This window comes from Cucurbita maxima, unplaced genomic scaffold, assembly GCF_002738345.1.
Source record: "Cucurbita maxima cultivar Rimu unplaced genomic scaffold, Cmax_1.0 Cma_Scf00254, whole genome shotgun sequence".
Taxonomy (NCBI): Eukaryota; Viridiplantae; Streptophyta; class Magnoliopsida; order Cucurbitales; family Cucurbitaceae; genus Cucurbita; species Cucurbita maxima.
This window is the reverse complement of record NW_019272270.1, coordinates 1-18,746: the sequence shown is the minus strand read 5'-3', so window position 1 is coordinate 18,746 and position 18,746 is coordinate 1. Positions and strand designations below refer to the sequence as shown.

Sequence of the window (18,746 nt, the reverse complement as noted above, 5' to 3'; positions counted from 1 at the left end):
TTGTTTTTATCTTTCATTTCTGCTCTTGTTTATCTTTTCTTTAAATTTGTCCATTTATTTTCTTACTGTCATTTTCAACGTTCTTCATTATCCTTCTACTTTGTTCTTAGTGTCCTGATAAAGATCATATTTAGATCTTAAAAGAAAAAAAAATAAATCCTTATCATATTGTCCTTAATATATCTTTATCATTAGATCATTTGCACGTTTATTGAAAGATCAAATAAATTTATATTCTCATTTTTTCCTAAAGCATATAAATCTAGAATTGTTGTGTTCGATCTTCACGACCATTCTTTTTAGAATTTTTTTTTCAGTGTGCAATTATATCCAAAAATATCTTCGTGTCCCTTATTTTTTTTGTTCACGTCTTGTTTTATTTTTGTTGTTACTACATAATTACCTTGTCTTGATTGTCTTGAATAGCTCGCTACTATCAGAATTGCTTTATCCATATTATCTACCTTGATAAGAAATTAGTCACTTTTCCAAATAGTCTACCTTGTGTGTTAAACACGAGTGTTCCTGAGTGTAAAATCAGTGAGTTGAGTGTGTGAGATCCTAAGCATATAAAACTACTGTTTGTACAATCATGAACCAAGACGAGAAAAATGGAGGGGAGATCAATGATCTAGTTGAGAAGAAACTAGAAGATGGTATTCTTTTGGCCCTTATTACAAGAAGACTTCTTAAAACTCAAGTTATGGAGAATGACGTTGATGATTAAAGAGACAACCTATTTCACACGCGGTGTTTAGTCAAGGGGATTTCTCGTAGTCTTATCATTGATTGTGGAAGTTGCACCAATGTAGTAAGTACTATATTGATCAAAAGGTTGCAAATTCCAACTCAAGATTATCCTAAATCTTACAAGCTCCAATGGCTCAATGACAGTGGAACAATGAAGATAATTTTCCAAGCTTTAATATCTTTTACTTTGGGAAAATATAAAGATGAAGTTCTTTGTGATGTGTTGCCAATGCATACTGGAGACATATTGCTTGGCCGACCATGGCAATTTGACAGGAGGTTATGTATGATGGCTATTTGAATAGGTATTCTTTTGTAAAAGATGGTAGAAAAACCATTCTTGTACCTTTGAGTTCTGCAAATGTATTTGCTAATCAATTAAAGTTGGAGGAAAGAAAGAAAGAGTTGGAGGCAAAAGAGTTAAAAGAAAAACAAGAGTTGAGTGAAAAAGTAGAGAAAAATCAAAGAGAAAGAGAGAAGAATGAAAAAATGGATGAAATTGAAGAAAAAAGAAAGAGACAGTTATTTGCCTACCGTTAGAGAGGTTAAAAGGCTTTCACAAAAATCGATCTTTGTACTTAGGTACAATGGAGGATATTTGGTCTTTAACTATAACAACTTGGCTTTGCCTAGTGTTTTACCATCTCTTTTACACGAATTTGAAGACATGTTTCAAGATAAAGAAATACCTCCCATTAGAGGTACTAAACATAAAATAGACGTCATTCCAAGGACTGTCATTTCTTATAAGCCAGCTTATAGAGTCAATCCAACCGAGATAAAAGAAATTAAAAGGCAAGTGGAGGAGCTCATGGAGAAGGGCTATGTACGAGAAAGTTTGAGTCCATGTTCTATACGAGACTTATTGGTGCCAAAGAAAGATGAACCTTGGCGCATATGCATGGATAATAGAGTCATCAACAAAATCACGGTAAAGTGTCGACATCCTATTCCTAGGTTAGACGATATGCTTGATTTATTGCATGATTCGTGTCTATTTATAAAATTTATTTTGAAATCTAGACATCATCAAATTAGAATGCACGTAGGAGATGAATGGAAAACAACTTTCAATATTAAGTTTGGATTGTATGAATGGCTTGTTATGCCTTTTAGGTTAACTAATGCTCCTAGTAAACCTATGCGCTTAATATATAATGTTTTGAGAAAATATATGAGAAAACATGTTGTTGTTTATATTGATGATATTATAATTTATTTGAAGATTTTGCTTAAGCATGTGGAACATGTTAAATTAGTTTTGATTACACATAGAAAAGAGAAATTTAATTTTAGTAAGGGTAGTTTTTGCATGGAAAAAGTTCACTCTATTGGCTTCATAGTTGGTAAAAATAGAGTAGCTTTGGATAGAGACAAAGTTAAATTCATTATGGATTTGCCAACACCAAAAAGTGCACGTAAATTTCGGAGTTCTCATGAGTTAGCTAACCTCTATAAGAGATTTATAAATGATTTTAGAACCATAACTCAACTATTGAATGACTTAGTGAAAAAGAATGCATCCAATTTTCTTATCTTAGGAAGAAATTAAGCAAACCATTATTTGTTTTGGCTAGTTTTGATAAAACTATTGAAGTTGAATGTGAAGTATGTGGTTTGGGCACAAGTGTTGTTTTAATTCAAGATGGAAAGCACTTAATATATTTTAGTGAAAAACTGGTGGATGAGTATTATGTGTTTCATAATTTTTTAATTACTAAGAGTATGCTTTGTATTCCTAAATGCTCTATAAAAGATTTGTTTTCGAGAGAAGCATATGGTGGTGCCTTAATGGGACATCTTAGGATTAATAAAGTTTATAAAATGTTGCATAAACACTTTTGTTGGTCGAGATGAAGCATGTGGCAGATAGATTTATGGATGATGCAAAGCATGCTGCTAACTTATTCTTTAAGAAAGTAGTTTATGGATTTACTACACTTCATTTGCTTCCTATTCCTACTAATTTCCTTCTAATATTTTTGTGAGTGAAGCATTTAGATTTGATCAAAACATTTCAAAAGGAGTGACTGAAAGAAGGTGATGATTTTTTCTGATTCGAGGACGAATCCTTCTGAAGAGGAGGAAGATGATAAGAATCATTGTGTACACTTCATTTGCTTCCTATTCCTACTAATTTCCTTCTAATATTTTTGTGAGTGAAACATTTAGATTTGATCAAAAAATTTCAAAAGGAGGGGTCTGAAAGAAGGTGATGATTTTTTCTTATTCGAGGACGAATCCTTCTGAAGAGGGGGAAGATGATAAGAATCACGGTGTACACTTCATTTGCTTCCTATTCCTACTAATTTCCTTCTATTATTTTTGTGAGTGAAGCATTAAGATTTTATCAAAACATTTCAAAAGGAGGTGACTGAAAGAAGGTGATGATTTTTTCTGATTCGAGGAGATTAAAGAGGATCGGGAATAAATCCCGTCCACAAACATATCGGGATTGAATTCTGGCCACAAACGTCTTTTGTCGGGAGACTATAAATACCCACAATATGTTATGTAAAAAACAGATTCGCTGATGAATGTAATTCAGATCTCAAATTGAGACGTTTTCCTTAGAAATCCGAGCATCATATTTGTCATTTCTAAGTTTCAAGCAATTCTTGTGGTAGAATTGCATCCGAGTCATTCAATCAAGCCTTGATCAAGTTAGATTGTGGAGTGACTCAATTTAGAACAAGGTTCCAAGTCTTGCTTCTAGATCTTCGATCGTAAGAGGTAATCTAATTCTAGCCTTATCTCTTGGTTGATCCAAATTTCGCATAAGGAGGTATTAATTACTTTGATTCAAGGGTTCTTGCTAAAATAAAAGCTTGGATCGTTGGGCTGAGGATTAGGGTTGCCTTATCAATGTCTATAAAATTGATTTTCCAAGGGAATTTCTACATTCTACTTCCGATGTTTCTCAGTTGAGTTCTTTTGATGTAGGTTATGATTTTCCTGATTGGAGTACAAATCCTTTTGAAGAGAGGAAAGATGATAGAGAGCATGATGTTCCAAATGTTTCAACTAGACCAATTATACGTCCAAGACCAAGAAGATTCAACAAGCATTCATTCTTCATCTACAAAATTGGATAGCCTCGATTCAACCTCCATTTCATATGTTACAAGCTATTTGATTAAAGAAAAAATATTTAGAGGTTCGAGGGTGAGTAATTGCACGGTTGAAGTAGAGGACGAAGTTGTTATAAATAGTAGTAGTGATAATTTATTTCGGAACTTTATTTAGTATTTTAATTCCATAACTTGTTGTAGTGGGGAAAAAAATGTGGGAAATTACTTGTGAAATTGGCCATTACTTGTTTTTTTTTTTTTTTTTGGGGAGATTTAAACGATAATGGAGTAACTTACCAATCATGGCCACTAACTTATTTAGTTGGCATTTGAAGAGTCAAAAGTTTCTTTTGTGGAGAAACTATAAAAGTAGATTTTGAATAAAAGTAATCACTCAAGTTCAAGACTTTAACTTAAGAAATTTTAGTATCCTCTTTGTCATTTCTCAGTTTCATGCAATTCATATGGTAGATTGCATCGACTGATTCATGATTAAGTTGAATTGTGAAGTGACTCAATTTAGAACAAGGTTTCAAATCTTTCTTCTAGATCTTTGATTTTAAGAGGTTATCTACTTTTACGCTTATCTCTTGGTTGATCCAAATTTTATATAAAGAGGTGTTAATTTCTTTGATTCAAGGGTTCTTGCTTCAAAAAAAGCTTGGATCATTGGGCTGAGGATTAATATTGTCTTATCACCCACGTTTCAAAGTCCGCTCCCATCCATGACCAACTCCTAGTTACCGAAAAACAATGTAAACATGAAGTGAGTAAAAAGTTATTAAGTAACGTACTTATAGGCTCTTAATGACAACCTTAAGTTAGGATGTTATCTCTTATTGAGTTTTCATGGGCTTGGCACTTAGAGCTTATATTTTTACATGTTGCCTTCTCATCCTAAAAACTTTTCCATAAATTAACCTTTAGTTCTCTTCCTGTGACCACATGAGTGGGGCTATCATGGTCGTGTCATCTTTCTAGTCAATTCTGATGCAGTGCATTTCAACTAAGTGAGGAAAATAGGAGGTCCTCCTTATCCTCCTAATCATGATACATAGTGTATGGCATCCCACATCAAAGAGGAATAGGGGCATTGTCGCACACCACATGATGGGAGATAACTGTCACTTTTGGGTATAAATCCTAGCTATTTATTTACCATGTTATTCAATTGATCTTAGGTATATTCTTGGAACACGATCTATAAAAGAACATAGGCTTATACATTATATCATGGAGTAGCATCAGCATCACAACTCATTAGTTTTAACTTAGGTACACAATAAAAGGCAACCAAATGTGATCCCATGGGCGTGAAAACTTACTAGTAACTTGATAAATCCCTTTCAAGGTTGTGTATAAAGTTCCACGTTACTTAGGTGTCTTAAAAGTGGTAAAAGGAGGTTATTTTGGGTGGAGGGCATTATAGTTATTTTACACCTATGTGTGAATTCTCTGTGGATCGATATGCTTCCTATATGTTATGTATATGTTATAATATGTGAATTGTATGATAATAGTTCCTGTACGATGTGTTCAAGGATATGTTTGAGATAGGATACAAGAAGAATGCACAAAACGAAATGTAACGATAGGAGTAAAATACGTTCACGAAACGTTAATGCTAGGTTACATACCGGAGTGATATGGATAAGAGAGATTGATGGAAGAATACGGTTAGGTTACGGGTAGAAAGGGATAGGTTTGTGATAGATTGATAGAACGATAGCGTTATGTTAAGTTCTTGTGATGATATGACTAAGGTACGTTCATGTAATGATATGACTGTGATAGGTATAAGAACGTTAAGGCTATGATAAGTTAGAGAAGGATATGACTATGAAGTGTTTACGTTATTACTTATTTATGATATGATACATTGTGATGCAATATCTCAAGGTATGATGTGTATATGATGAAATGTTATGTTAAAAGCATAGAACGTTATGTTAGGTCTCTTAAATTGTGTGTATACAGCATGATATGAATGATATGAAATTACGATAAATGACATGAAATATAACCCCGTTAGAATTATGTATGATTTGAGAACGGAAGAATGAGAAACGATATGATATGAATGATGAACGATATCTGAAACGATATGAAAATGATATGATATGTACTTAATGCTAGCGGGGTTGTATTAAAGGATAATGAAATTGTATAAGTAGTGGGGACCTCATGCATTATGTGTGTTCATGCATTTGGGGGATACCCTTATCCCATCACGAGGGTACGGACGCGTACATCCAATGGCAGGACAACGATTGTTATGCTTTGCATAGCGCTGCCGTGACGGTTACTAGTTTTAACAGGTCCAGCATAAGGGGCTCCCAGAGTATGCCCACAAGATAAGGAAAGTGGCCCAGCGGTGTGCGAACTAGCTTGGTATGGGCCGTGTGTAGAGTATATAGTACACGTCCACGATTACCCGTTAGGACAACACCGTAGGGAAAATGAAACGAAACGAAACGAAAGATAGGTCCCATCATTTCATTGCATTTGATTGTTATATTTAACCCCAATAGTGAGGTCACTTACTGAGTGTTTCTTTAAATACTCAAGCCATGTGCTACTACATTTTTCAGGTTAAGGCATGGCATTTCTGTACGGCTAACGATGGCATCGCAACTCGAGATCATGGCACCTGCATAGGATAATGGTATTTATTTTCTTAGACTTAGGCTAGAATAGGATGTTTTAAACTTAAAACGCTTATTTATTTTATTTTGGGTCTTTTGTTGTGTCATTTTAAAGATGTTTTCGAAACACGTAAGTCCATGGCTGTGTTTTAAGTTAAACGTTATGTTTTATAGAATTTAAATGAAGGCTTCCGCATTCAATGTTTATTGTACGTATATAGTAGCGACCTTAAATTAGTAGAAATTTTTTGATCGTTATAGTTGGTATCAGAGCCCTAGGTTATAGATCTTGTAGACTAGCTTACGATGTTGGCTTGGCATGTTCCATGGTCCCACCGTCGGTGCCCCGTCTCCGCCAGGTATGTCTTGCGTAAGATAAGAAAATGACATGTTGTTATTATTTGGTAATTATAAAATATAACTCATAATTGGACTTTTACTCTATTGATTGTATTATAATTGACTGCATTCATGTTAGGTTAATTCTATATTTATTATAATTTAGAATACGTTATGTTTTACCTTGCATGGAATGTGAATGTAAATTGTTATGTTGATGATGTTTAGATTTACTGAGATTGTTGCTGTGAATGAGTAGTTATAGTTTTAAGCTACTAAATGTTAGTGTATGCGTGAAAATGATTTTGCTAAGCAAGATCATATGTTTTAGTTAGACGTCTTAAACATAGATAAACTACACAGTCTTATGAACATAGAGATGAGAATGAATGTACCAATGTATAGAGTAAGTAGTTTCAAATGGAATTAAATGACCTAAGAAGCTTGATAGATGTCAATATCTTATAGTATACTATAGATATTAAAAGTGGTAGTGTCTGAAAGAAAATTCTATAACTTTGATTTAGGTAAAGATGAAATTAAAGTATCAGTAAGAAAAAAAAATTGAGTTAGACCATAAAAGTTTAAAACATGTATACTTAAATTGATTGGTAAATGATATAAGTGTCTTTAATGGAAGATGAGCTTTGGAATTACTTAGATGTAGAAAACTTTCCTCCTTCAATCGTGGTAGCAGCATTTGTCCCATCATGTTCGCCATCAGCTCTGATATCAATTTGTTGAAATAAAATTTGCTCTAATACCAATTTTTAGAAAATAAAAGCCGCTCTGATACCGACTTGTAGAAAATGGACTTTCACTCTGAAACTAACCCGTTTAGAAAACTTTGAAGGGGGTGTCGAGAGGGGAGAGACAAGGAGACAGACTTCTCAAAAGCCTTTTTCGATTTCACAGAACTTTAACTCTTTCTTCTTTTTCTCTTTTTGCTTCTTTTTGCTCTATTATGACTCTTGCTCTACTTGCTCTAATATTACAATGATAAGTAAAGCCTATTTACAAGTTTTCTTGCCATAACTATCCCACGTTTTCTTTACATGTTTTCTCACCCATATACTACTCATTTCCTAAAATAAGTATAGCTTTTTTACTCAATTTAAAAACTGTTTTTTTTTTCTCTCTCTCTTTCATTTAAGTTTATTTCCAACAAATATGTCATGCAGTTTATCTTCTAAACTATTTATTGGCAAAGACGATTGATACTCGCACTATAACGACCCAAGAAAAAGAAAAAAAAAAAAAAAAACTCAATCGTTGGAAAACTCGTGAGTTTTCTAGCGACCGCCGAGTTTCGTGGACCCCACGCGAAATGATAGCCACACCTCACTCAACCTTCAACCCACAACTGCCAGAATCGATCAAAATACCTGCAAACAGAGAAAAGAAAGAAAATACGAGAGCGAGAGAGAGATTTCAGATAACTTCGGCGAGTTTTCAATTTCTTCGACGAGTCCAAAACCACCAGAAAATCGACGTCAAACGCTCAGTTACCACCATGAGAATAATCCCTAACGAAAGCACAATAACTCAAGGTATGTTTTGTACTTTTTCGTAAGCGCCATCGTCGGTAACCGAGGTCAAAAAATTGTAAACATTCTTAGATCTATGGTTTTAGGAACTTTTAGGCTACTAAACTTCGAGGAAAGAAAGAAAGAAGATAAATAAAGAGGAAAAGGAAGAAAGAGGACCGATATTAGCAACGAAAACGCCTGTTAGATAATAGCTATGTTTTTATTCCTTAAATTTCGTTAGTTGTTTTTTACTTTTGAACATCTGAATTAACGCCCCCCGTTTAATGGAAGAGCATATTTTTTGCTGGCCATTTTGACCAATTTTTTGGGCGCAAGGTTTATGCCACTACTGCTAAATCTAGGATAGGTTTGTTATTGAAATACGTGAAACTAAATCAAATAATAACCATCGGTTCTTCAGCAAATATTTCTCTCCCTTTCTTTTTTCGTTATTTTTTTCCTCGAAGAAGTTTTCCTTCAGCCGATTTTTACACGTCGACGTTTTCCTCACTATTGCTAGAAGTCAACAACGTCGCTGGTAAGGAAGACAAGATCCACAGATCCGGGTCAACCCGAACCCAAAATCTGAGAGAGCTAGCCCGACTTCTTTCCCCTCGGCCTCTACCTTCTGCCCAAACCTCAATCCAGCCCAGAAGCCACGGTTCAGCCCCATCGCCGCGCAATCGACTTGGGAGGGAATCAAATCTCGTTCGGTTGGTATGCAGCGAGTGTGGGAATCAAACATCGAGCAGCTGCAGGCTCACCAACAGCATAACCACTCTCGGGTCCTCAACACAGGGGCAACAGCATCACCAAGAGCACCGACGATGGGTCCTCGACACAGGGGCAACAAACCATATGACCGAGTGATATGAACCAAGAGACATCAATCATCCAAGATGCTTCAATGAAGATGTGAAGAAAATATTGTTGAAATTATCAAAAGATATTTCAATTCATGCCACATTGAAGAATAATGAAGTTTTATGTTATAAATTTTGAGTAGATTACAATTTAGAGTTATTGTATTTCATTTATGTATTTTAAGACTTTTTATTTACTATAGGTTACAATTACACAATGGTTAATTATGCTCATTAAGTATGAATATTACAACTCTTGGAATGCCTTTAATAGTTCCATTTTGAGGCTATATAAAGCCATCTCGGACATCCTACTGTGCTGGTGAGTTGTTGGAGCTTGTGCACGGCGATATTTGCAGGCCCATCAAGCCGGCGGCCCTAGGCAGCAAGACCCTCTTCCTCCTGCTAGTCGATGACAGAAGCCGCTTCATATGGCTGATCCTCCTGTAAGTGAAAAGTGGGGCGACATAGGCGATTAAGCGCATTCGAGCGTTAGCGGAGGCCGAATGTGGGAAGAAGATGTGAATGCTACGCACGGACTGAGGTAGAGAATTCACCTCAGCGAGCTTCAGTAACTACTGCGACGAGCTCGGCATGCAGCAGCGACTAACAATGCCCTACTCCCTCTAGCAAAACAACAAGATCTTTGCTGATGACGGCTGGGATGCCTGAAAGATTCTGGGGAGAGGCGGTAATGACGACTGTCTATCTTCTCAATCGGTCGCTAATGTGAAGCCTAGACGGGAAGATGCCACATGAGGCCTGGTACAATAGAAAGCCAGTGGTACATCATTTTCGAGTGTTCGGATGTGTCGCATACATGAAGGTAGCGCGTTCCAACCTTGTCAAGCTCGATCCAAAGGGGTTGAAGGTCGTCTTCATCGGCTACAAACCTGGGAGCAAGGCGTACAGACTCTATGATCCTGCGGGGGGTGAGCCCACGTGTCTCGTGATGTCATCTTCGACGAAAGCACCTTCAGGCAGTGGAACGACGTGATCGAGACAGCCCACAACCCAAATCAATTCACGGTGGAGTACCTCGTCATCGAGCCAGAAGAAGGAGGAGCACAGCATCAGGAACCGTCACAGCCGCCAGCAGTTGCACCCCTTGAACCAGTGGAATTTGCAACACCACGGACTGTGGATTCGACGCTGGATGTCGATCACGATGAAGATCTGGTAGCCAGGTACTGGAGGATGGACGACCTAGTGGGAGGAGGTGAAGCCCCTAGACTAGCAGCACGCAAACTGGAACAAGAGGTGGCCGAACTGCATGTCATCAACGCAGATGAACCGAACACCTTCGCTGAAGCAGAAAGGAACCCGTGCCAGCTGAAGGCAATGCAGAAGGAGATGAAATTCATCACCGAGAACCAGACATAAAGTCTAGAGGATATGTCACTGGGACACCAAGTCATAGGGCTCAAATGGGTCTTCAGACTGATGCGAACGAAAAGGGAGAAGTTGTGAAACTCAAGGTCAGTCTGGTGGTGAAGGGCTACGTCTAGAAGCAAGGAGTGGATTTTGAGGAGGTATTCGCACCAGTGACAAAGCTGGAATCTACCCACCTATTGCTGGCAATCGCGGCACATCATTCCTGAGAAGTCCACCTCATCGACGTGAAACCCGCGTTCCTAAACGGAGAGCTGAAGGAGACTGACTATGTTCAACAACCACCGAACTTCCTGGACAACGACAACCCTGACAAGGTATTGTGCCTGCACAAGGCACTCTATGGGCTTCGGCATGCACCACGAGCCTGAAACACGAAGCTCGACAGTACCCTATTATCGCTAAAGTTCAAGCGCTGTGCCTCTGAGCATGACATGTACACGCCCGGCCACGACGAGTAGCGACTAATCGTGAGAGTGTATGATATAAACCAAAAAACATCAATCATACAATATACTTCAATGAAGATGTGAAGAAAATGTTGTCAAAATTATCAAAAGATGTTTTAATTCATGCCACATTGAAGAAGAATGAAGTTTGATTGTTATAAATTTTGGGTGGGTTACAATTTAGAGTTATTGTATTTTAAGACATTTTATTTACTTTAGGTTACATTTACATAATGGCTAATTATGGCCATAAAGTATGAAGGTTACAACTCTTGGAGTGCCTTTAATAGTTTCATTTTTTAGGCTATATAAAGCCATGTATATTGTATTGGTAAGAGACTTGGAAAATATAGAAAAAGAAGCATTTGTCCTCTTCTTTAGCCAATGGCTAAGTTTCTTTGCAATTCTATGTAGTTTAGGTTGCATGTAGAATCATTCAAGCTCGACATGATTAATCTTGCTTGTGGAGTGATTCGAATCTCAAGCAAGTGTTCTTGCCTTGAGATATTTGATCAACAAGAATCATTCAAGCTAGACATGATCGATTTTGCTTGTGGAGTGATTTGAATTTCAAACAATGTTCTTGCCTTGAGATATTCGATCAACAAGGTAATCCGAATCTTACTCCCCTTGTAGTGGTTCCTTATCTTATCAGTGTACGTCGATGACCTCATAATCACTGGAGGCGACATGGAAGTCCTCGGAAGATTCAAGAGGGAGATGTCAAAGAACTTCAAGATGAGCGATCTTGGCATGCTCAGCTACTACCTCGACATCGAAGTGCAACAGGGTACTACCGGCATCACCATCTGCTAAAGTGCATATGCGAAGAAGCTGTTGGACACAACTGGGCTTGTGGACAGTAACCCTATAAAGACTCCAATGGAGGGCCCGACTCCAACTAAGGAAGGCCGGCACTATGACGGCAATTAATGCCACCAATTACCGCAACATTGTCAAAAGCCTGCGCTATCTGATAAACACACGTCCTGACCTTGCTTACTTAGTTGGATACGTAAGTAGATTCATGGAAGAACCTAGGGAGGAGCCTCTTGTGGTTGTCAAGCGCATCCTGCACTATGTGGCTGGAACCAGAGGCTGGGGTGTGAGATACTGCACCAGGAGAGGAAAGGAGAAGCTTGAGCTTGTTGGCTACAGCGATAGTGACATGACCGGTGACGTTGATGATCGTAAGAGCACCAGTGGGGTGATTTACTTCCTCTCAGGCAGTGCGATCTACTAGCAATCAACAAAACAAAAGGTAGTTGCTTTGTGATATGAACCAAGAGACATCAATCATACAATATGCTTCAATGAAGATTTGAAGAAAATATTGTTGAAATTATCAAAAGATATTTCAGTTCATGCCACATTGAAGAGAAATGAAGTTTCATGTTTTGAATTTTGGGTGGATTACAATTTAGAGTTATTGTATTTCATTAATGTATTTTAAGACTTTTAATTTACTTTAATTAAGGTCATTTAGTTCATGCCTAGAATTGATTAATTATTTATATATTTTTCAATCTTTCCATTTATTTGTTGATTGTCATTTCCACCCTCCTTGGCCTTTTGACTTTGTTCTCATTTTATTCCTAAAGATCATATTTAGATCTTAAAAAAAACAATATAGAATTTTACTTCTTAATATTGTGTTTATACATAGTTAGGGCATGTGCAATTCTACTAAAAAATATAATAGTCCCTTATTTGTTTGATTGTTTATTATTTTATTTTTATGTTATTTTACAATTAACTTGTCATGATTGTCCATGCCCAATCCCAATGGACAACCCTTCGATCCGATCTGCCTGCCCTTATTGCACGGTTTAGAGAGCACTTGTGTATGTGATGTCAGCCCAGCCTCGAAAATCAAGCTTTGCCCTGCTTATTCACTCGGACAATGCTCCCCCGTAGCAATGCTCCCCCGTAGCGTAGCGATGAAGAAGATGATCATTTATTTAGTAGGTGAACAGTCGAAGAACCACTCTAACGAAGAATGGAGCTTCTTTGTTTTGAAACATATTCTTTTGCGCAACAAGCTGCTGGGTCAATATCCCTTGCTATTAAATCTGCTCCAGTTATCTCATCTATAGAAGAAGCTGGTATAGAATAGGTCGTCAGGGGTGGGGGCTTTACCGGGGGGACTAACTAGTAAAAGGCCAAGGAGTACTGTCCACTCCAGCCCAGCCCCTTAGAATAGTCCCATTTTTCCTCCACGCAGATAAGGGGCTAGCTTGCTACTATAAGAATTGCTTTATCCATATATTAGCTTACCTTCCCAAGTGGCCACACGCTTAACCGCGAAATTCTGATGGGATCCGGTGCATTAGTGCTGGTATGATCGCACCCGACATGCCATGCGCACAAAATCGGATTTAACGCATGCGGGGCGGCATGATCGAAACGCGATGGGCGTGAGCGGGGGAGGTTCTCATTTGTAGAGAAAGGAAGAAAAGAACTGGGAGAAATTGAAAGAAAAAAAGGGGTGCAACACGAAGACTTCCCAAGTGGTCACCCAACTTAGTACTACTCTCGCCCAAGCACACTTAACTGCGGAGTTCTGATGGGATCCGGTGCATTAGGGTTGGTATGATCGCACCCGACATGCCATGCGCACAAAATCGGATTTAACGCATGCGCATGATCGAAACGCGATGGGCGTGAGCGGGGGAGGTTCTCATTTGTAGAGAAAGGAAGAAAAGAACTGGGAGAAATTGAAATTGAAAGAAAAAAAGGGGTGCAACACGAGGACTTCCTAAGTGGTCACCCAACTTAGTACTACTCTCGCCCAAGCACGCTTAACTGCGGAGTTCTGATGGGATCCGGTGCATTAGTGCTGGTATGATCGCACCCGACATTCCATGCGCACAAAATTGGATTTAACGCATGCGGGGCGGCATGATCGAAACGCGATGGGCGTGAGCGGGGGAGGTTCTCATTTGTAGAGAAAGGAAGAAAAGAACTGGGAGAAATTGAAATTGAAAGAAAAAAAGAGGTGCAACACGAGGACTTCCCAAGTGGTCACCCAACTTAGTACTACTCTCGCCCAAGCACGCTTAACTGCGTAGTTCTGATGGGATCCGGTGCATTATTGCTGGTATGATCGCACCTGACATGCCATGCGCACAAAATCGAATTTAACGCATGCGGAGCGGCATGATCGAAACGCGATGGGCGTGAGCGGGGGAGGTTCTCATTTGTAGAGAAAGGAAGAAAAGAACTGGGAGAAATTGAAAGAAAAAAAAGGATGCAACACGAGGACTTCCCAAGTGGTCACCCAACTTAGTACTACTCTCGCCCAAGCACGCTTAACTGCGGAGTTCTGATGGGATCCGGTGCATTAGTGATGGTATGATCGCACCCGACATGCCATGCACACAAAATCGGATTTAACGCATGCGGGGCGGCATGATCGAAACGCGATGGGCGTGAGCGGGGGAGGTTCTCATTTGTAGAGAAAGGAAGAAAAGAACTGGGAGAAATTGAAAGAAAAAAAGGGGTGCAACACGAGGACTTCCCAAGTGGTCACCCAACTTAGTACTACTCTCGCCCAAGCACACTTAACTGCGGAGTTCTGGTGGGATCCGGTGCATTAGGGTCTGTATGATCGCACCCGACATGCCATGCACACAAAATCTGATTTAACGCATGCGGGGCGGCATGATCGAAACGCGATGGGCGTGAGCGGGGGAGGTTCTCATTTGTAGAGAAAGGAAGAAAAGAACTGGGAGAAATTGAAAGAAAAAAAGGGGTGCAACACGAGGACTTCCCAAGTGGTCACCCAACTTAGTACTACTCTCGCCCAAGCACGCTTAACTGCGGAGTTTTGATGGGATCCGGTGCATTAGTGCTGGTATGATCGCACCCGACATGCCATGCGCACAAAATCGGATTTAACGCATGCGGGGCGGCATGATCGAAACGCGATGGGCGTGAGCGGGGGAGGTTCTCATTTGTAGAGAAAGGAAGAAAAGAACTGGGAGAAATGGAAAGAAAAAAGCAACACGAGGACTTCCCAAGTGGTCACCCAACTTAGTACTACTCTCGCCCAAGCACGCTTAACTGCGGAGTTCTGATGGGATCCGGTGCATTAGTGCTGGTATGATCGCACCCGACATGCCATGCGCACAAAATCGGATTTAACGCATGCGGGGCGGCATGATCGAAACGCGATGGGCGTGAGCGGGGGAGGTTCTCATTTGTAGAGAAAGGAAGAAAAGAACTGGGAGAAATTGAAAGAAAAAAAGGGGTGCAACACGAGGACTTCCCAAGTGGTCACCCAACTTAGTACTACTCTCGCCCAAGCACGCTTAACTGCGGAGTTCTGATGGGATCCGGTGCATTAGTGCTGGTATGATCGCACCCGACATGCCATGCGCACAAAATCGGATTTAACGCATGCGGGGCGGCATGATCGAAACGCGATGGGCGTGAGCGGGGGAGGTTCTCATTTGTAGAGAAAGGAAGAAAAGAACTGGGAGAAATTGAAAGAAAAAAAGGGGTGCAACACGAGGACTTCCCAAGTGGTCACCCAACTTAGTACTACTCTCGCCCAAGCACGCTTAACTGCGGAGTTCTGATGGGATCCGGTGCATTAGTGCTGGTATGATCGCACCCGACATGCCATGCGCACAAAATCGGATTTAACGCATGCGGGGCGGCATGATCGAAACGCGATGGGCGTGAGCGGGGGAGGTTCTCATTTGTAGAGAAAGGAAGAAAAGAACTGGGAGAAATTGAAAGAAAAAAAGGGGTGCAACACGAGGACTTCCCAAGTGGTCACCCAACTTAGTACTACTCTCGCCCAAGCACGCTTAACTGCGGAGTTCTGATGGGATCCGGTGCATTAGTGCTGGTATGATCGCACCCGACATGCCATGCGCACAAAATCGGATTTAACGCATGCGGGGCGGCATGATCGAAACGCGATGGGCGTGAGCGGGGGAGGTTCTCATTTGTAGAGAAAGGAAGAAAAGAACTGGGAGAAATTGAAAGAAAAAAAGGGGTGCAACACGAGGACTTCCCAAGTGGTCACCCAACTTAGTACTACTCTCGCCCAAGCACGCTTAACTGCGGAGTTCTGATGGGATCCGGTGCATTAGTGCTGGTATGATCGCACCCGACATGCCATGCGCACAAAATCGGATTTAACGCATGCGGGGCGGCATGATCGAAACGCGATGGGCGTGAGCGGGGGAGGTTCTCATTTGTAGAGAAAGGAAGAAAAGAACTGGGAGAAATTGAAAGAAAAAAAGGGGTGCAACACGAGGACTTCCCAAGTGGTCACCCAACTTAGTACTACTCTCGCCCAAGCACGCTTAACTGCGGAGTTCTGATGGGATCCGGTGCATTAGTGCTGGTATGATCGCACCCGACATGCCATGCGCACAAAATCGGATTTAACGCATGCGGGGCGGCATGATCGAAACGCGATGGGCGTGAGCGGGGGAGGTTCTCATTTGTAGAGAAAGGAAGAAAAGAACTGGGAGAAATTGAAAGAAAAAAAGGGGTGCAACACGAGGACTTCCCAAGTGGTCACCCAACTTAGTACTACTCTCGCCCAAGCACGCTTAACTGCGGAGTTCTGATGGGATCCGGTGCATTAGTGCTGGTATGATCGCACCCGACATGCCATGCGCACAAAATCGGATTTAACGCATGCGGGGCGGCATGATCGAAACGCGATGGGCGTGAGCGGGGGAGGTTCTCATTTGTAGAGAAAGGAAGAAAAGAACTGGGAGAAATTGAAAGAAAAAAAGGGGTGCAACACGAGGACTTCCCAAGTGGTCACCCAACTTAGTACTACTCTCGCCCAAGCACGCTTAACTGCGGAGTTCTGATGGGATCCGGTGCATTAGTGCTGGTATGATCGCACCCGACATGCCATGCGCACAAAATCGGATTTAACGCATGCGGGGCGGCATGATCGAAACGCGATGGGCGTGAGCGGGGGAGGTTCTCATTTGTAGAGAAAGGAAGAAAAGAACTGGGAGAAATTGAAAGAAAAAAAGGGGTGCAACACGAGGACTTCCCAAGTGGTCACCCAACTTAGTACTACTCTCGCCCAAGCACGCTTAACTGCGGAGTTCTGATGGGATCCGGTGCATTAGTGCTGGTATGATCGCACCCGACATGCCATGCGCACAAAATCGGATTTAACGCATGCGGGGCGGCATGATCGAAACGCGATGGGCGTGAGCGGGGGAGGTTCTCATTTGTAGAGAAAGGAAGAAAAGAACTGGGAGAAATTGAAAGAAAAAAAGGGGTGCAACACGAGGACTTCCCAAGTGGTCACCCAACTTAGTACTACTCTCGCCCAAGCACGCTTAACTGCGGAGTTCTGATGGGATCCGGTGCATTAGTGCTGGTATGATCGCACCCGACATGCCATGCGCACAAAATCGGATTTAACGCATGCGGGGCGGCATGATCGAAACGCGATGGGCGTGAGCGGGGGAGGTTCTCATTTGTAGAGAAAGGAAGAAAAGAACTGGGAGAAATTGAAAGAAAAAAAGGGGTGCAACACGAGGACTTCCCAAGTGGTCACCCAACTTAGTACTACTCTCGCCCAAGCACGCTTAACTGCGGAGTTCTGATGGGATCCGGTGCATTAGTGCTGGTATGATCGCACCCGACATGCCATGCGCACAAAATCGGATTTAACGCATGCGGGGCGGCATGATCGAAACGCGATGGGCGTGAGCGGGGGAGGTTCTCATTTGTAGAGAAAGGAAGAAAAGAACTGGGAGAAATTGAAAGAAAAAAAGGGGTGCAACACGAGGACTTCCCAAGTGGTCACCCAACTTAGTACTACTCTCGCCCAAGCACACTTAACTATGGAGTTCTGATGGGATCCGGTGCATTAGGGTTGGTATGATCGCACCCGACATGCCATGCGCACAAAATCGGATTTAACGCAAGCGGGGCGGCATGATCGAAACGCGATGGGCGTGAGCGGGGGAGGTTCTCATTTGTAGAGAAAGGAAGAAAAGAATTGGGAGAAATTGAAAGAAAAAAAGGGGTGCAACACGAGGACTTCCCAAGTGGTCACCCAACTTAGTACTACTCTCGCCCAAGCACGCTTAACTGCGGAGTTCTGATGGGATCCGGTGCATTAGTGCTCGTATGATCGCACCCGACATGCCATGCGCACAAAATCGGATTTAACGCATGCGGGGCGGCATGATCGAAACGCGATGGGCGTGAGCGGGGGAGGTTCTCATTTGTAGAGAAAGGAAGAAAAGAACTGGGAGAAATTGAAAGAAAAAAAGGGGTGCTCCCAAGTGGTCACCCAACTTAGTACTACTCTCGCCCAAGCACGCTTAACTGCGGAGTTCTGATGGGATCAAGTGCATTAGTGCTGGTATGATCGCACCCGACATGCCATGCGCACAAAATCGGATTTAACGCATGCGGGGCGGCATGATCGAAACGCGATGGGTGTGAGCGGGGGAGGTTCTCATTTGTAGAGAAAGGAAGAAAAGAACTGGGAGAAATTGAAAGAAAAAAAGGGGTGCAACACGAGGACTTCCCAAGTGGTCACCCAACTTAGTACTACTCTCGCCCAAGCACGCTTCATATATGTTATGTATATGTTATAATATTTGAACTGTATGATAATAATTATGGTACGATGTGTTTAATGATATGTTTGAGATAGGATACGAGAAGGATGCACAAAATGAAATGTAACAATAGGAGTAAA

General features: G+C 41.0%; 19 non-coding genes and 1 pseudogene across 19 annotated transcripts; all 20 read right to left on the bottom strand.

The window, feature by feature from the left end:
• Window positions 1–13,523: 13,523 nt before the first annotated feature.
• LOC111474152 lies at window positions 13,524–13,642 on the bottom strand. Its single transcript, XR_002715883.1, has one exon. It is a non-coding gene; the product is annotated as a 5S ribosomal RNA (ribosomal RNA).
• Window positions 13,643–13,775: 133 nt separating this feature from the next.
• Window positions 13,776–13,894, bottom strand: LOC111474137. Its single transcript, XR_002715867.1, has one exon. It is a non-coding gene; the product is annotated as a 5S ribosomal RNA (ribosomal RNA).
• Window positions 13,895–14,033: 139 nt separating this feature from the next.
• Window positions 14,034–14,152, bottom strand: LOC111474149. Its single transcript, XR_002715880.1, has one exon. It is a non-coding gene; the product is annotated as a 5S ribosomal RNA (ribosomal RNA).
• Window positions 14,153–14,285: 133 nt separating this feature from the next.
• Window positions 14,286–14,404, bottom strand: LOC111474145. The gene has a single exon (XR_002715876.1). It is a non-coding gene; the product is annotated as a 5S ribosomal RNA (ribosomal RNA).
• Window positions 14,405–14,537: 133 nt separating this feature from the next.
• LOC111474163 lies at window positions 14,538–14,656 on the bottom strand. Its single transcript, XR_002715894.1, has one exon. It is a non-coding gene; the product is annotated as a 5S ribosomal RNA (ribosomal RNA).
• Window positions 14,657–14,789: 133 nt separating this feature from the next.
• On the bottom strand, window positions 14,790–14,908 carry LOC111474143. The gene has a single exon (XR_002715874.1). It is a non-coding gene; the product is annotated as a 5S ribosomal RNA (ribosomal RNA).
• Window positions 14,909–15,035: 127 nt separating this feature from the next.
• On the bottom strand, window positions 15,036–15,154 carry LOC111474148. The gene has a single exon (XR_002715879.1). It is a non-coding gene; the product is annotated as a 5S ribosomal RNA (ribosomal RNA).
• Window positions 15,155–15,287: 133 nt separating this feature from the next.
• On the bottom strand, window positions 15,288–15,406 carry LOC111474133. The gene has a single exon (XR_002715863.1). It is a non-coding gene; the product is annotated as a 5S ribosomal RNA (ribosomal RNA).
• A 133-nt stretch (window positions 15,407–15,539) lies between these two features.
• On the bottom strand, window positions 15,540–15,658 carry LOC111474132. The gene has a single exon (XR_002715862.1). It is a non-coding gene; the product is annotated as a 5S ribosomal RNA (ribosomal RNA).
• Window positions 15,659–15,791: 133 nt separating this feature from the next.
• LOC111474131 lies at window positions 15,792–15,910 on the bottom strand. The gene has a single exon (XR_002715861.1). It is a non-coding gene; the product is annotated as a 5S ribosomal RNA (ribosomal RNA).
• A 133-nt stretch (window positions 15,911–16,043) lies between these two features.
• Window positions 16,044–16,162, bottom strand: LOC111474130. The gene has a single exon (XR_002715860.1). It is a non-coding gene; the product is annotated as a 5S ribosomal RNA (ribosomal RNA).
• A 133-nt stretch (window positions 16,163–16,295) lies between these two features.
• LOC111474129 lies at window positions 16,296–16,414 on the bottom strand. Its single transcript, XR_002715859.1, has one exon. It is a non-coding gene; the product is annotated as a 5S ribosomal RNA (ribosomal RNA).
• Window positions 16,415–16,547: 133 nt separating this feature from the next.
• Window positions 16,548–16,666, bottom strand: LOC111474168. Its single transcript, XR_002715897.1, has one exon. It is a non-coding gene; the product is annotated as a 5S ribosomal RNA (ribosomal RNA).
• Window positions 16,667–16,799: 133 nt separating this feature from the next.
• Window positions 16,800–16,918, bottom strand: LOC111474161. Its single transcript, XR_002715892.1, has one exon. It is a non-coding gene; the product is annotated as a 5S ribosomal RNA (ribosomal RNA).
• A 133-nt stretch (window positions 16,919–17,051) lies between these two features.
• Window positions 17,052–17,170, bottom strand: LOC111474150. Its single transcript, XR_002715881.1, has one exon. It is a non-coding gene; the product is annotated as a 5S ribosomal RNA (ribosomal RNA).
• Window positions 17,171–17,303: 133 nt separating this feature from the next.
• LOC111474139 lies at window positions 17,304–17,422 on the bottom strand. The gene has a single exon (XR_002715869.1). It is a non-coding gene; the product is annotated as a 5S ribosomal RNA (ribosomal RNA).
• Window positions 17,423–17,555: 133 nt separating this feature from the next.
• Window positions 17,556–17,674, bottom strand: LOC111474128. Its single transcript, XR_002715858.1, has one exon. It is a non-coding gene; the product is annotated as a 5S ribosomal RNA (ribosomal RNA).
• Window positions 17,675–17,807: 133 nt separating this feature from the next.
• On the bottom strand, window positions 17,808–17,926 carry LOC111474154. The gene has a single exon (XR_002715885.1). It is a non-coding gene; the product is annotated as a 5S ribosomal RNA (ribosomal RNA).
• Window positions 17,927–18,059: 133 nt separating this feature from the next.
• Window positions 18,060–18,178, bottom strand: LOC111474142. The gene has a single exon (XR_002715873.1). It is a non-coding gene; the product is annotated as a 5S ribosomal RNA (ribosomal RNA).
• A 120-nt stretch (window positions 18,179–18,298) lies between these two features.
• LOC111474167 lies at window positions 18,299–18,418 on the bottom strand (annotated as a pseudogene).
• Window positions 18,419–18,746: the final 328 nt, after the last annotated feature.